This window comes from Chlamydotis macqueenii, chromosome 3 (assembly GCF_036417535.1).
Source record: "Chlamydotis macqueenii isolate bChlMac1 chromosome 3, bChlMac1.mat, whole genome shotgun sequence".
Taxonomy (NCBI): Eukaryota; Metazoa; Chordata; class Aves; order Otidiformes; family Otididae; genus Chlamydotis; species Chlamydotis macqueenii.
The window spans coordinates 46478125-46494624 of record NC_141558.1 but is presented as its reverse complement, the minus strand read 5'-3'; the positions used below and the strand labels follow the sequence as shown (position 1 = coordinate 46494624).

Genomic DNA, 16500 nt, shown 5'->3' with positions numbered 1-16500 from the left:
TATCAAGTTGCTGATGACTTTTCATTCTCCTGCTGAGATAAAAGTGAATTCTTCTTTACTTAACACCTCAGCTACTGAGAGAGTGAACCTGTTTTCTCAAGAATCATTTTTGGGGAAACATGCTTTATTTCAATACAGGAATTTCTAAATTTAGGTAGCTCTAGTTCCTTACGAATAGCAGTGGTGTCTGGTGCAAAACCTGTTGTAACAGAAGGAGTTTCTAATTCTTCGACCACACTCACAGGGTCTGCATTTAGCTAAATTTTAATGGCTGTATTTTATTTTTCACCACTGAAAACATGGTATGTTTTAAGGCTTGTGCTTGGCTACCCAGACATCTGGCATTATAGTTCGAGTTAGTACATAGTAGTGGTAAATTGCCATATGCTCAGAAATGCTGGCTATTTTTGAAGTAAATGTGCAAATCATCTTGAATACTCAGGGCAAGTAAGACTAATGCTTCCTGGAAGCTTCAGGTTTTTGTTTTTCTGAAGGTAATATCAGTTTTATTTTCATATATATATTTCATGTGCAATGAAGCTAATGTTTGCTGGATATGTGTTTTGACTATGTATCCCTCCACTTCTGTCCAAAAAACCCATAAACAAACATAGTAGTAGTTCTCACACCTGCATCAACTGACTTTAGAAATGGAAGTATTGAGCCCAGACACATGATCTATCCCTTATTCTGGTGCCACACATCCTTCTTTCTCAAATAGGGACACCGCTCTTATGCCTCCAAACTTCTCACTAAACAAGTACAAACCAGAACATTCTTTTTTTTTTTTTTTTCAGCAGTCTAAGGTTCACTTCACTTCACTATAGAAAGTGTTTGCTCTTATTTCATCCTCTTGATAGACAATCAGAGGATTAATGTGATAGGATTCACAATCCTGATGTGACTAGGACAGAGGCTCCTTCTTAGTACAGCAATTATTTTATGGCCAAGTAACTTGACTGTGAAAACATATTTACCAGAAAGCTATTACGTCAAAACTTTCTCTAAAATAATTTTGTGCTTCGCTGGCTATGGTTCAGTCTAGACATAAACCAACTTTAAATAAATTCTCTCAGCCATAGGTAGCAGTCTAATTTCATGAGCAGAGCAAGTTGCATAACCCAGTAGAGAAATACAAGTGCCTCTGCTGAAATACATGCTACTGATAGTCTAAACCTGCAAACTGAGCTGAACAGTTGAATACCATTCATTCAGGTGGAAACAGAGCTGATATCCTGTCAGTGTTCCAGATCAGAAAAATAAAATTAATTGCTCATGTGCTGTCACACCAAATGTGAATGTTAATTAGGTTCTTTAAACTGCATGAGAGACAGCCTGCTTCACCATGGTCTGCACCATGGCACCTCCATGGGCTGCAGGGGAATCTTGCCAGGTGCAGCCTTACTATTCCCCTTCCTTCTTCACTGACCTTGGCATTCATAGCAGTTCCTCTCACAAAAAATTCTTCACAGTCAGCCTCAAGCAGATGCCTCTTAGGTTCTCTTCACATCTCCTCTCTTCACTTCTTGTGGCTGAGCTGGGCCAAGTCAGGCCCAGACAGCCACCCAGCAGGAAGCCAGAGAGTGAGGGCTGCAATGCCCGCAGGGCTTGCGCTTCCCCCTCTCTGTCTGCACTTCTGCTTCTTCACTTATTTTTTAAATTATTTTCCCTTTCTTAAGTACATTATCACATAAGCATCATCATTGTAACCAATAAGGTTGGCCCTGGCCAATGGCAGGTCTGCTCTAGACCCAGACAAGTCCACCGGACAAAGGCGAAACTTCTAGGAGCTTCTCAGAGAAGCAGCCACTATAGCCCCTCTCCTCCCCTGCTACACAAAACCAGCACAAAGGATTAGGAATCAGCTTAGCCTTTAAATAAATCTGATATTCTTATAGTGCTGTTCAGTGGTAAAGCTTCTCATTTCTCTAGGATTTACTTGTACATAAACTGGAAACTACTTGCTGAAATCTATCTCAATAGTTTCCTGCACAATACTACTGAAAAGCCAATGGACATTTTTAGAAATGTAAATTAGAAATTACTGATCTTCAAATGAATATTAGACTCATCTTCACCAACATCTGTTATTCTCAGTATATCCAGACTGTATTTCTAAACTACATTATAAACACATCAAAGATACTAATACTAAATGGTGGTACTGGTATCAACTTATGTGTGAAGTTTGGCAGTATAGCACCTGAATTATCTAACAAAGAGATTTCCAATCTTTATTTTAATAAATTATAAGCTTTTTCTTTTGGACAATGTATTTTCTTATGTATGAAAGGTGACCATGATTCCATGGTACTAATATGCAGCATGAATAGAATGTATGTTATTTTCAATTTCACAGATAGTGTTGCTTTCATCTCCTTTGTTCTTGGAGGAAAAGAAAAAAGAAAAAAAAGGCAAACAAAGAAGTGAGTGAGAGAGAGATGAGTTTGGAATTGAAAATGGCTACTTAAAGAGAATCTCAAAAGGGGAACTGGTTTGGCTTTTCTGCATTCCCTTTAGGAAAAAAAAAAAAATAGCACTAATCATAATTTTTGATACTCTGACTTTTATTACAAATTATTTTTGATTATTTATGTATCAAGTTTTCTGGCATTATTAAAAAGTGTATTGAGGAAAAATGTTATTTTCAGATATATCTAAAACAGCATTATATAACAGATGGTTACAAAACTGCACACTGAATTACGCACAGCAAGATAATCACCTTTCCCCTACTGAAAAAGAGGAATGAACCTTTGACCAAGAAATACTTCCCAAAGGGCCAAAATTAATCATTTAAGTCTTATTTCACAGTCCATTACTGAGAAATAATGCTGTTGCCAGCAAGGTATGGCCTACCCCCCTGTCTTCTTCTCGCAGCAGCAACAGCTTAACTCTCTGTAAATGCACATGGAAAATTTTGTTACTGCTCTTGTGAGTAGAAGGGTTAGAGTATATCTAATCCAAACTTGTAATCAGGACCATACTGAGAGAACAGTTTGGCTTGTTGAACCAAATCGTTCATCTTTTCTGAAGGGGAGAAGAGGCTGGAAACGAATTATCTTTGCCTAAGCTGCTCCAATTTTTCCTAGGGGATGTGCAGTTCCTACTCCTGGTTTCTTCTGTCTGGAAGATTTCATGCACGATTTTCCCTATGATATTTTTTTTTTTTCTGTTGAAAGACATATTACGGCAGAAAATTCCCAACCAGTTCTACCTGCAGTACACTACTTAGTGTACTACTGATTAATTTTTACTCTGTTCTGCTTGGGAAATCTGACTAGCTTAAGACTAAAGAATCTCAAGCAAAACATTTGAGTGATAATGCCAGTGCACCATTTTCTGGCTGCTGCTGCTTCCGCCAGTATTAGCAGAGGTTATTGCTGGATGAAAATAGAGGTCCATTTCATTATCACAGTGTCAGGGGCATAGTACAATTATCACATGGAAAATGCAGAAAACCTGAGCATTAAGGTACTCAAGTTGCTTATGGATAAAATCCTCAAAGTTTCAATAAGATGTAAATTTTCAAGTCATAAACTCACTGTTGGAGAAAAATGATGATTGTGGCAAAATAAGTACTGTTAGCTAGCAGTAACAATTAGATTTAATATTTACAACTGAGTTGATGTAGGATTTGTAATTTTCCAGTGATCCAGTTGTCACTGCATAAGTAAAGGAATGCTGTGAACTTATCTATTTTTTTTTCTGTTGTATTAAATGAATAAAATACATTCAATATTATAATACATTTATTAGACGATAATACTATACCAATGTGACCATTTATTTTTCTTTTTTTCACCACAATTATATAGCAAAGTTTAATTCTGACAAAAAGACAAAACTTAAAATATAAGCCAGTTCCAAAATTTAACAGATTTTTCCCAACAAAATTATTTTTATGCTCAAAAAAGTAGGAATATTTCAGTTACTTTGTAAGTGGGCACTAGTTCAGATATTATTGTCAATAATTTTGATGAGGATCTGAATTTTAGATGATATGGATAAACATTCAGGATTAATGCAACTACTTTTATTCTATTATTGTGATACATGTATTGACTTGTTCTTTATAGGGTTTAGTAGCCATAAAAGGTAGTTGGATGAGTTTTCATATTTGTTTTTATATTTTTTTTCTGTATTTCAGTTAGTTTTGAAACCCACATGTTTACAATTACTAACTAAGAAACCTTGAAAGCTAAATTAAGGCTGACAGTCATTCCACAAATCAGGAATTTAGCCCCATTGGGTAATTTTAGGGCTTTGGCTTCCCCTAGAACTTACTTACCTAGTAGGGTTCATCTGCAAGTTGTTGAATGTCGCTACAGAGTATGTGATGCATTTGCAGTTTTCTAGTTGCTTTGGATTGGTCACTCTAACATGGAGAAAAAGCAATCTGCTGTTTTATTTTTTTTTTGTTCTGTACCCACTTTTCCCATTACAGGGATCATTTGTTCCCATTGAGAGCAATGCATTTCATAATTCAATTCATTAAGATGCATTAACTAATTGTCTCCATTCTCTTGCAGTTAATTAAGCTAAATTAAGTCAATTATACATTTCTATCTCTGTCTTTTCTTTTGCCTAATCTAAATTGGAAAAAGTGAACCTTAGCTAGAAAATGAAAAAGAGAAAGCATTCCCTACAAAGTTGAAGCTCTAGTATCACAATGTGAAGATAGTTTAAAGTCAAAGTGTTATAAAAGACTTTTATCCTCATTTCCCATTAGAAAGGTTGATTAGCTGGTGTTTGTTGTGGTTTTTTGTTTGTTTTTTTTTTAATTATTTTTTCTTCAGAACATTGTTCTGAAGAAATGGACACTGATGTACAACTCATTTAGGAATTTCAACACAAAACAACCATGGGATAAAGGTGTCATGACAGAGCACTAATTTTAGCAGCTAAAATTTATTCCTAATGTCAAATAATCACCAGATTCCTGTTGAAATGGGAAACAAAGAAACAAGTTTTACCTAAACATCTCTTCTTAAAGAATAGCCTATATAAAATTTTCAGATTCGATTAGCTACTGGAAATAATAAAATTAACTTTATAAATTAATTATTCCCCCCCTCTTTTAGTTTTTTCCTTACTCTTTCTTTGATAGAGTTATTTTTCTGCTACTACGTTGATGTCAGAAAGATAAATTTGGGAAGGTGTTCATGGCAATAAAATTGAATGTTTCCTGAAGTAGAACCCCCCAATTAAAAATACAAAAAGGTTTCTGACCTGTGGAGACCACTGAGGATCACAATAGAAGTTAGAAAACTTTTCTTCAGCTTGCTTTTTTTTTTTTCCTCTCTGTTAACTAAGGTTATGCACGCAAACATGAAAAATGAGCAGCACTAGGCTTACTTCAGAAGTGACACTGGACTTGTCTAATTGGTGACCATAGACAACCTGTGAATTCTCTCTGTGTTTATTCTCCCTTGGTACTAATATGCAGCAAGAGAATAACAAAGATTTAGGGGTACAAAGATAAGAAACACTTTCTGTGAATCATTTTACTAAAATACTCTGATTTGCAGCTCAGAGCAATTTGCAGTATCTGCCATTTAATCTGGTCATGACACGGTTTGAGGATTTCAGAGATTAAAATTTTTCTGCTTTACTGTCACTCTGCCACCTCTTAATTCCCCACAAAATGGAAATTCACCCATCTCTATCTGGAAGCTATACCTTTTGGGTGAGGCTTAATAGCCACCAAATGATGCATTTCTCATCCCATTCACCCTCTGTGCTTGGAATCAGATGTGAGAATGTACTTATAAAAAAGATTACTGTTGGTGAAGAGGTGGTATGGGGAAAGGGATCCAGGATGCTGACTTAGACAGGTCTCTTATTTTTAACACTTTTGCATTGCATGGGCTTTTGTTTTTCTCCTATCACAGAAGTTCTTTCTTCATATGGCTGATATTTGACTTCAGGTCTTCTGTAGGCAACTTGTCATAAGAGCTACTGTTCTATCATTCATATATATATATACACAAATGTTCAAGGATCTATAGCTGCCTGTCATTCTTCAATGACTGCATCTTCTTCTCAACAGATTTCTAGACCTAGATTCTTAAAAAATTGCTTTTCATTAAGAACAACAGTCCTAGGAACCTTTCTATTAATTCCATTTTTTCAGTCCCTCTAATTTACCTAGGCAGGCCTATGAAACCTGTGATATGAGGAGCTTAACGTCTAAATTAATTCAGAAATATGTATTTGTTATGATAAAATCTACAAGAATGGTTTTTTTACATCATTTCAGTTTTAATTCTTATCCTGTCCCTTTCCATGAAAACTTCAAAGTGTGTGTCAATATCCAGAACACATCAGGTAGCTGACAAAGCATGAACTGATCTTCGTAGTAGAGCAAATACTATATTTCACTATTTTGTCAGACAGATATTACTACATTAAACACTAATCAAAGATTTTTACTTCTTATTTTAAGGAACTGAGATTTGTCTGCTGCTGTATCTAACCAGAAAAGGTCTACCTACCAATATTTTGAAGTTTCTTTTCTGCTTATAAGGACATTGCCCAGCAGTTAGAATGTATCTCCAAGGAGTAATTGGTGCATTCCTGTATCTTCGCTCTTCAAACACTCCATTATTCTTCTGTATATAAGCTACTCTGCCCTAAAACACTTCAGAGTTTATCTTGCTTTTGCTAAAGCCAGGAATAACACTGACCAGTCTCATTATTGATTGCAACACAGATCACCCTATGCTAGAAAGAGTGTGCTAAAATCGAAGGATGATGAGACCAACTTATGTTTATCTAAGTATGCAGTACCCTACAGTAGCAAGGTTACTAGCTGGTGTGTCAAGATAAGGTTATGCACTGGAAAAGGATAGACACTCTGATCTCAAAATACTGGTGTGAATAGGAAATGTAGCATTTCTCATTCAATGATATTGTGCATTGCAACCTCCTTAAAGCCAGGAACAGTGTGAGGAAAAATAATAGCTTCAGGCTGTCTTTGCTCCTGCATCCGGGCCTCTTTCTGACTGTAATTTCAATTTTACTTTACATCAGAGGGCTGGAACAACTTCATGTTTAGGCAGAAGGTCCATCTGTAGGTTCATTCTGTGCTACACTGCTCTGTAAGATATGTTCAGTAATAAAATACATCTTCTCTTAAACAGCACGCAAGCTTACCAGGGATATTGTTGGGGTTTTTTTTTTTTTTTTTTTTTTTTAAAAAAAAGCAGCAAACAATTTGTAGTACCACAAGATACCTGATTCACTCCAGACCTGACTACTTTTTTTCTCCCCCTTAAAAAAGTCCAGATGAAACAGTTAATACTATTTTTAAATAGGTCTTTCACACTTCAAGTGTCTCATTTTCTCTAAGATGGTTCTCCTTTCTTTTCACAGAAAAGAAATATGACTGAAGAGATGGAAAAAAGAATCTGAAAATATATCTTGATCCTAGCCGTCACTAAATTATTATTTCATAGATATGATTATATTTCACACACACACAAAAGAGCGCATATAGATAAAAGGACAGCAGTAATGATTTGTTGACCTTGGTACACTAATAAATATTTTTCAAAGGCAAAATAAAACTCTAAGCTTATATGCCATGTCTTCTGAATATTTTACTTATTGTTGTCTATATATTTGTGAATGCAAACTAAACAAATAGCTTTCCATGAGTAATATTTGATATAAAAGGTAGAAACTTGCAAAAGTTTATCTTTGGGATAGGACTGCTCCATAAAAGCCATTCTTGAGTTTTTTTATGCTGTGGACAACTCTCTCTTCCTTTTTCTCCTTTTTCTTTTACTTCTTCATTTCCTTTTCCTTCTGCTTTTCCTTCTTCTTTTCTCCATCTCCTTCCCCTTTTTCCTTTTTCCTTTTTCCATTTTTCCTTTCCTTTTCCTTTTTTATTTTCATTTTCCTTTCCTTTTCCTTTTCCTTTCTTTTATCTTTTTTTCTTTCATTTATCTTTTCTTTTTTAAATTTTTCTTCTTTCTTTTTTTCTTTCTTTCTTTCTTTTTGCTTCTTCCTTTATTTTTCTATGATTTAATGTTGTGTTATTTGTTTTATTCTAAAATAAACAAACACAAATCATTAACTCAAAGTATTCTGAGAAACCTTTTTTTTTTTAAAGAGATACAATACTTTCTAATAAAAAGATGACAAAGTAGAAAAAAAATAGAAACAATTCTGCCCCAAGGGTGCCACCCTGAGGACTGTTTTCTTCAGCATCTTTCAGGTCTTTCTGTTGGTTTAGCTAACCGAAGTTAGCCAACAGTTTTGTATAAAATATAGGAGTAGGTTAGACAGTAGAAAAGCATTGATGGATTTTGACTAAAGAAATAAAAGAAAACAAGTGCAGACATCCTTGTAACCATGTAAAGAAGTAGGTGATGGATTAATGCCTTCTTCAGCAAGGAATTTATTTCTCACATACATAAGACATCTTGATCTAAGATAAGAAAATTTCATCCCACGGGCTTCACATTGTGTCATAGTTTAATCCCAGTCATCAGCTAAGCGCCACACAGCTGCTTGCTCACTCCTTCTGGTGGGATGGGGAAGAGAATTGGAAGGGTAAAAGTGAGAAAGCTCATGGGTTGAGATAAAGACAGTTTAACAGGGAAAGCAAAGGCTGAGCACACAAGTAAACCAAAATAAGGATTTGTTTACTACTTCCCATTGGCAGGCAGATGTTCAGCCATCTCCAAGAAAGCAGGATTCCATTACTTGTAACAGTTACCTGGGAAGACAAAATGCCACAACTCTGAACGTGTACCACCTTTCCTTCTTCCTCTGTCGTAGTTCAGCCCCAATCAGAACCAGACTATGCAGTCTCTCTCTCACTCCCCCTACCCTCCGAGAGAATAGGGAGAGATAATACAAGGAAAAACAGCTCGAGGTTTGAGATAAGGACAGGGAAAAATCCTTAAAGTTACTGTTATGGGCAAAACAGACTCGACTTGGGTAAAACTATTCATTTATTGCTACAAACAGCAGGATAATGAGACAGAGAACAACATAACCTCCTTCCACCCCTCCCTCTTCCCAAGCTTAACATTATCTCTACTACCTTCCCTGCCCCGAGCGGCACAGGGGGGAAGAGGGAATGGGGGTTGCGGTCAGTTCATCACGCATTGTTTTACGCCGCTGCTTCATGGTCGGGGGAAGAACTCCTCACGTTCCTCCCCTGCTCCAGCGTGGGGTCCCACCCATACACCACAGTCCTTCCTGAAACTGCTCTGGTGTGGGTCATCTCTTCCACGGGGTGCAGTCTCTCCAGAACAGCTGTCCCAGCGGGCCCTCCAAGGGCCACAGCCACCTTCAGGCATCCACCTCCCCCAGTGTGGGGTCCTTCACGGGCTGCAAGTGGATCTCTGCTCCTCCGTGGACTCCATGGGCTGCAGGGGGACAACCTGCTCTACCATGGTCGTCACCACAGGCTGCAGGGGAATCTTGGCCAGGAGCAGCATCCCCCTCCTTCTGAACTGACCTTGGCATCTGCAGCTGTTCCTCTCACAAGAAAAGTTCTTCACAACAGGCTGGCAGATGCCTCTCAGAATCTCTTCACATCATCCAGCTTATCTCCTCTCCACTTCTTGCAGGCGGGCTGGGCTGAGTCGGGCCCAGTCGGCCGCCTGGCGAGAGGCCAGAGGGTGAGGTCTGCAGGGCCCATGAGGCCTGCGCCTCCCCCTCTGCGCCTCTGCCCCCACTCAGCTTCTTCACATCTTCTCTTCTCTCTTTTTTTTTTTCTGTTTTCCCCTTCTTAAACACGTTATCGCAGAGGCGTTATCACGGAACATTCTGCTACCAATTGGCTCGGCCTTGGCCAGCAGCGGGTCCGCCCTAGGCCTGGCAGAGTCCACTGAACAAAGGGGAGTGACTTCTAGCAGTTTCCTACAGAAGCTACCACCTTAGGCTCCCCCTCACTAACAAAACCACAACATCCTCCTATTCTATATGAGCATGAAATCATACAAGATGTACTATCCCTTTGGTCAGTCGGGGTCAGCTGTCCCAGCTGAGTCCCCCTCCTAACTTCTTGTGTACTCCCAGCCTACTCACTGGTGTGGCAGTCTGAGAAGCAGAAAAGGCCTTGATGCTGCATAAGCACTGCTCAGCCATAACTAAAACATCTTTCTATCATCAACACTGTTTTCATCGCAAATCCAAAACATAACCCCATATAAGATACTTATGAAGAAAATTAGCCATACCCCAGCCAAAACCTGTACACATTGTTAGGATTTTCACCTGTTGTGGTTTAACCCCAGTTGGTAACTAAGTACCACACAGCTGCTCACTCCCCCACCTCTCCTGCCCCTTGGTGGGATGGGGGAGAGAATCAGAATGGTAAAAGTAAGAAAACTCATAGGTTGAGCTAAGAACAGTTTAATGATCAAAATAAAATTAAAAAAAAAAAATCTAATGAAAAGAACAGTAACAAAAAAGAAAGACAAACAATACCCAAGAATAACAAGTGATGCAACCCCTCACCACTTGCCAACCAACACACAGTCTGTTCCCAAGCAGTGATCTCTGCCCTCCAGCTGACTTCCCCCAGTTTATACTCCGAATATGATGTCATATGGTACGGAATATCCTTTTGGCCAGTTTGGGACAGCTATCCTGGCTGTACCAACTTCCAGCTTCTTGTGTACCTCAAGCCTTCTCGCTGGCAGGGCATGAGAAGCTGAAAAGTCCTTGACTTACTATAGGTACTATTTAGCAACAACTAAAATGTCGGTGTGTTATCACCATTATTCTCACACTAAATCAAAAACACACCACTGTACCAGCCACTAGGAAGAAAATTAACTCTGTCTCAGCTTAATCCAGGACACCACCTAATCAGGACAATGACACAGGGGAACAGTAACTTAATATTTAGATTAAATAAATAAATAAATAAGAAAGCAAAGGTAGAGTGTTCTAAAAAGAGAAAAAAGTCTGTGATAAACAACGAAGTATATTACAAGCGGATAACTAACTTAAAAATTCAATGATTACAATGAGGTAAGTATATAAATGAAATTTGAAGTAGCACAGTTTCAGGAAGAATTCCATATTCTTCTGCTCTGGAATTCTTCAGATTGTTTTTGTTCTTCAGGTGTTTTTGTTGTTATCTGTTTTTTTTGTTTGTTTTTGTTTTCTGGGACAGTGGGCAGTACATCAACAAGAAACAGGTCAACAAATTTCACAGAAGGTACCACAATGAAAAAAAGAAAAAAATATGACTAGAGTTAGAGGTGATAGAAAAATAGCTTTCAGGTCATTAGTCCAAAGTAAAAAATTACTGAATTATGCATTAATTCTTTAACCAGTATGTACCTGAAAAGAAAATTAGCAACGAAACTAAACAATGAAATGGACTGTTCTATCCATCATTTTTCATATCACAGCTGAAAGGTCCTTGGAGAGACATGCACAGCCTCTTTAATAATTATAATATTTTCTTATTATAATTAAGAAATTTATTATCAATTTATATAATGATCAATTTATATAATGATCTGATCAATTTATATAATGAACTGCATACTGAAACACAGGCTCAGCTCTTTATTAAAACCCATATCAAAACTGTTCAAATAGACTCCAGTAATAGTATTTAGTGAGAGATCTTGGAATATATAGGAAGGAAAGTTCATAAAGTGCTGTACTCTGCTTCTTGGTTTTGTTACTAAAGGAAGAGTAGAAGGGTCTTTCTGAATTTTGTTAATCCTTTCAAACCTGTGCTGTTTACTGAAGCAAATGACAGTATCCACACCTAAAATCAGCTATCTCACAGGAATCCCAGTGCCAAGCTACTTCTTTCAAATGTTACATTCCTGAGCACTAAAATCTCCTGGATTGATTTAGCCTATATCTAATTAATGTGCCATGCAGTAGGTTTACTATCATAATAGTGGATGACAAGAAGACTGCAAAAAAAAATACCACTACGATTAGTGATTTGCATCTACATTAATTTACCAAATTAATTACTTTGAAATAGCCTCAAACTAGAAACAAAGAGCACTCAGAGACATTGCCAAATTAGGGTGATTTTGGTAACTGTTAGAAAAAAATAATTATATTGATGCAGAACATATAGATAATAAACAGTGGTGGAAAGTAATGAAGAAATGTAGAGTAATTAATAACAATATAGGATTTTTAATCATCTTTTCTATTAAGGACATTCAAAAAAGGAGACTGTAGTACTGTAAAAGTGGAAATATGAGCAATTACAGAAATTAATGTAACTGTAATTGCCTGCCACCTGAAACTATGTTTTCACTTTCTAGCTCACAGTGGTTGTTATCAAAGACTTTTGACTGCTGCCTGAGTAAAGGTAGTTTTCACACAAATTAGCAACTGCAATTTGCTATCTTCAAACTGGAATATTGGAGATAAACATTGGTGCCCTCACTTGAAATGTTGTTAGGTGAAATACTGAGGAGGCGGCAATTTTAGGTTTTTAGACCTCGTGCTTACGTTGATGGGCAAATAGTCTGTTTTATTTTTGAGAAAGTTTATGCAAATTTAATTTACATGATTACACTGCTGGTGCAAATTCCCTTCCAGTTCAGTGAAATTAATTTCCACTGCCTGTATCCTTAAATGTCAGAAAGAGATGGATACATTCTCAAAGGGCAAAAGGAAAGAAGACAGGGAGAAACTTCAGTACTTACATCCTCAGACTTTTTAAAGTTTGTACAATGAATATAACCAAGATTACAAATTATTCCCCAGGAAATAAATCAATATTAGGAAATCTCAAATAAACAAGGAATAAAGCCCAAATCCCAAAAACTTGCTTTGGCAGACCGAACATTTAGTATTCAAATCTGTAAAGAGAATAGAATGGTTTGAGTTGGAAGGGACCATAAAGATAATTTAGTTTCAACCTGCCTGCCATTGACAGGGACATCTTCCACTAGATCACGTTGCTCAAAGCCCCATCCAACCTGGCCTTGAACACTTCCAGGGATCGGGGATCCACAATTTCTCTGGGCAATCTGTTCCAGTGTCTCAACACCGTCACAGTAAAGAATTTCTTCCTAATATCTAATCTAAATCTACCCTTTTTCAGTTTAAAACTGTTACACCTTATCCTACCACTACACTCCCTGATAAAGAGTCCCTTCTCATCTTTCCTGTAGGCCCCCTTTAAGTAGTGGAAGGTTGCTATAAGGTCCCCCTGGAGACTTCTCTAGGCTAAACAACCTCAGCTTGTCCTCACAGGAGAAGTGCTCCAGCCCTCTGATCATCTTCGTGGCCCTCCTCTGACCTCATGGACCACTTGAGCAGGTCCGTGTCTTCCTTATGCTGGGAGGCCCAGCTCAAAACCCCTGGATCAGGTTTTGAGAGTAGAGTAGAAGGCTAGAATCACCTCCCTCAACCTGCTGACCACACTTCTAACACAAATCGAACACTAGAAGATATAATCAATTTTGTATCATACTATACTAAGTAATTTAGTCAAAATAATCTTGCATTTATTACAGTGCCTTCCAGCTGACCAAAATAAATGCATGGTAAAAGCAGCTCTAGGCAAGTAAAATATTTGATTACTTCTCTTAGCAGTTCATTTTTAATAATAACTCCTTCACTGTTTAAAAAAGAAAAAGAAAGATGCCTTAAAATATTTCTTAATTCTCTTGTGAATTTGCAAATCAGTTTCATGCTTGTGGTTCTTGTTTTGCCTTTCTCCATTTAAGTTTAAAAGACTTAATCCCCAGTGTACCAATTTACGATCACCTGCTGGGGCAAGCTGCAGACTGCCTGAGGGTTGCAGTTTCCTAATCACTCATATCATAGGATCTCGGACCACTTCACTATTTCCCTTCAGTCTGCAGTATCTGTGATTTCTTTCATAGAAGCCATGGAGTAGGAGGTGGTTTGAGGGAGGAGGAAAGCAAGGAAGGGAAACTGGATGCTGCTAGGATACATTCCTATTCCGGAAATGCTCCTGGCAGCAGCGGTAAAGAAATGTTCACAGCCAAAACCTAAGAACTTCTAAAGCTTTTGTGCTGGGTCATTTTTTTGGGGGAAGAGGAGGTTGTTTGAGTAGGTGGTTTTTCAGATATTTCACCTTTTTTGTACATCCTCTTATCTAACTGTTTTTTACTGAGATCTATACAAACTTTGGGACTTGTTTTTTTACTTTATCTTTTTTTTTTTCCTAGTACTATGTAATAAAGTTATCAATTCAGAAAAGATAACACAGAAATCAGTAATAAAAGCAGAGAAAATATTAATGTAACCCTAAATCTTAGTAATGATGTTAATGTGTTTCCACTCATCGATAATATCTCTGCTAGATCTGTCATTGTTGCATTACACACATCTGAAGTTTATCAAAGAACCAAAATACCAAGGACGAGATCTGGGGAATTTTCAATGCAAAATAAATAAACTTAAGCTGTTGGCAGACATCCATGGAACAGGACAAGACAATCTGTATACATAGCTGCAGTTTAGTTTTTGTACCTTAAATTCATAGCCCAATTTTATTCCGGCCTGCTCCTTTCCTGCAAACTGTATATGTCCAAAACAAGCATAAAGCACTTGAACAGTGCTTTAAAGCATGATGTTTCCATTCTTACATAGCTGCAAATTTCTGAACAAGTAAATGGAATTTTTCTAAATTTAAGCATGTACATTTGACTTTAGGCAAGAAGTATAAGAAATTTGATCTCATACAGTTAGTTTCTCCACAACATCACATAGTAGTTAATCATAGAAGTACCTTCTCAACCATATGTACAGATCTATCAGTGTGATTCTAGAATAAATTGAAATTATTTAAGTATATTTGAAATGACAGAGATACAGTGTTATATAACACTTGAATATTTAGGAAAGCCTTCTTGGAAATAGAGGTATCCTCTTCATTTGAATAATAACAATAACAATAGCCATTATAATTATTATTATTTTAGAAAATCTGTAACGGACTTAAATCCCTGAAGTACCTCTAAAATTGGGCACTGGCACAGAATATCAGAAGAAAAATTTGGATTTGTGAAGCTAAAACACAACTCCAGAATTTCCACTTACTCTTCTTTGAGATTCTGTGGCTGTTACTCCGCCTGTTCTGTGGTTAGGTGAAAAGTAAACAGTGCTACAGTATAATAATTTTGTATGAACTTCTGTATTGTGTAAAATACTGTGCACAATATCATGTAACTTGTACAACCTGTGTATGTGTGTTATAGTACCTAAAGTACAGATTTTATGCTTCCTCCAACAGGCATATTCCTGAGTTTATCTTTCCACTGTTGTATAAAGCCACCCCTGTTCAGCCTTTGCTATGGTCTGGTCATGACAGCCTGGAACTCAAAATGTGCTATTTCATCCTACTGCCCAGGTCATTTGCCGAGATGATCAGCAGTGTTTAAAATCACTCAGGCTTCTGTATCAGCGAACAGTGTAAATTCACCCTGAGATGCAGAATCTGCACCATTCATCTTTCTCAGCCAGCTCAGCGCATATTAGTTTTTATTGAAGGAGAACATATAGCTAAGGACACACCATGCTAGGCACCATACAAGCATAACAAATTGAGAGCCTTTGTCCAGGGAGCTTAAATTTAAGTTTGAAATGAGAGGCAGCAGGTGGATAAGACAGATGGAGAGGAAACACAAAAATAGCAGTAAGACAGCTGTAACCAGTGCAATAAGCAGTGGTCACACCAGCTGGCTAATCACTGACAAGTGGTTTCTATCATTGCCACAAAGACAGGCTTGAAGGAAGGATTTAAAGTGGAAGTGAGGATTTTTTAGAGTTGTTTCCATATAGAAATAAGAACCTGCGAAAATTACATTGTTTATATGAAAAACGCAACAAACGTGATCAGAAGACAGAATTCCAGACAGCACAGCAGTGGGAATCTACATCCTTGATGTATATATAAAGAGGGTTTGTGTTAGCTGTATTTGAAGCAAGGAACAACACAACAATTTATACAAACCCACTTAGAACTATTTAAGTCAGTTTAAAGGAGACAAGTTTAAAAATTATTAAGAAAGAGGAGGCAAAGTGATATATAAACATCTTGACAGCACAAGTTTCAGTAGTGGGGGTCAGGAGGCTTAGCTGGACTTAGGAATGGATGTTTTTGACGATTGGCATGTCTGCCTTTCCCCCTCAAATATTAAAGTCAAAAGGCTTTTTCCTGTTACAGCACATGGACCTCTGTGGACTTATGATGTGCACCATACATCAGGTGTATGGAGAGTCCTGATGTCTGATATGCCTTGCCCAGGCAGTAGAGACAGAGAACCAGGGAAACTTCAGTGTTTCTATCAACATCCCAAAAGTGACTATAGTTAAGAACTTATTTGAAGAAAGTTTGCTATTTAAGAACATAGGTCTTCAATTCTGGTACTTTATGCTGGTCTCCAAAGCTTGTATCTCTGTCTCTCTGTATCATGCTCCTCTTCACAGATGGTTTTAACAGCTTGAGCAAGCCTCTTTGCAGATGATGCCAAGATGCTCCTTCTCTAACAGTCAGTTTTAGTTCTC

At 37.4% G+C, this 16500-nt stretch overlaps 1 long non-coding RNA gene across 1 annotated transcript in view; it reads right to left on the bottom strand.

The window, feature by feature from the left end:
* LOC147601233 (uncharacterized) overlaps positions 1 to 9202 on the bottom strand; it is a 645520-nt gene extending 636318 nt beyond the window's left edge. Inside the window, exon 1 of the long non-coding RNA XR_015258327.1 lies at positions 9007 to 9202. This is a non-coding gene — a long non-coding RNA (uncharacterized LOC147601233). The remainder of the gene's footprint in view (positions 1 to 9006) is intronic.
* Between the last annotated feature and the right edge of the window lie 7298 nt (positions 9203 to 16500).